Source organism: Nansenia antarctica (genome assembly GCF_963989245.1).
Source record: "Nansenia antarctica genome assembly, chromosome: 6".
NCBI classification, from domain to species: domain Eukaryota; kingdom Metazoa; phylum Chordata; class Actinopteri; order Argentiniformes; family Microstomatidae; genus Nansenia; species Nansenia antarctica.
In genome coordinates this window covers 68,173,383-68,174,629 of record NC_137676.1, presented here as the reverse complement: position 1 = coordinate 68,174,629, position 1,247 = coordinate 68,173,383, and positions in this window count along the sequence as shown.

Genomic DNA, 1,247 nt, shown 5'->3' with positions numbered 1-1,247 from the left:
ACTCACACACACGCACGCACACACGCACGCACACACACACATACGTCACACAAACATACATCACTCACACATACGTCACACACACGCACGCACGCACACACGCACACACACGCACGCACGCACGCACACACACACATACGTCACACAAACATACGTTACACACACATACGTCACACAAACATGCGTCACACACACATACGTCACACACACATACGTCACACACACATCACTGTTTAGTTTAAGACATGAAATAATGAAATACAATCACAACTTAGTCACTGCAGCAGTGGTGAGATGGAAAGTCCAGGCCAGTCCTCAGGCCTCAAAGGCATTTCAAATGGCCATCACTTAATTCCCCCGAGCCGCTGTAAATCCAGACCTCACTCGCGTCGGCCATTTTGGCTCCAGTCACTGTGGATTTTAGACCTCGCTCACGCCGCCATTTCGGATCCAGTCACTGTGGATTCAGACCTCGCACATGTCGCCATTTTGGACCCAGGAGCCATTGTAGACACAGACTACAGACACCCTAATGTCGTCATGTTGGTTCCAGTCGCTGTAAAGAACACGGGAGGGAGGCGGAGTCACAGTCAAGGAACCAGGAAGCGATAGACAGAGTCACGCTTCTCATTTCAGTCAACCAAAGTGGCCATAATGCTGTTCAACACGAGGCGTGGGTGTGTGCAACGGAGCGTGTGGTTGTACTAGTGTAGGGTGGGGGGCAGGCAGGACAGCAAATGTCCCAGATAGTGTTCAAGAAGCACCCCAGCCCCCCCCAAACCTTAACCCATAGAGGATTCGGTTGATACACACCTCCCCCAGAACACACTCACACACACACACACTTTCTTGTGGCGTTTCTGTTCAGAGAGTTCAGCAGTGTGGACTTCTTGACCTCTTGACCTCTGGCTGAGGAGTCGTTTGATGAATCAGTTCAGAGGGTCCGGTTCACTTTGTAACCCGGTTGTCACTTCACACTCGACTGACGGAACTGCTCTGGTCCGAATGTTCCGGAACCACCTCTGTTCTAGAACACGTTCTAGAACTTTCTCCCTTCCCTTCCGAGTCTTGTGTAAGTGAGGAGCGTCTGTAGGAGGGAGAGAGGCTGTGGCTCGCGCCTGGCTGTGCTGCTCTCTTCTTCATTATCGCCGTTGCGACTGGCGAGGGCGAGGTCACGATGCGGTGGGAGTGGGAGGGGGGGGGGGGCCGTGGCAAGGTCAGAGGTCATTGAGGGGTTGGGAGGGGTC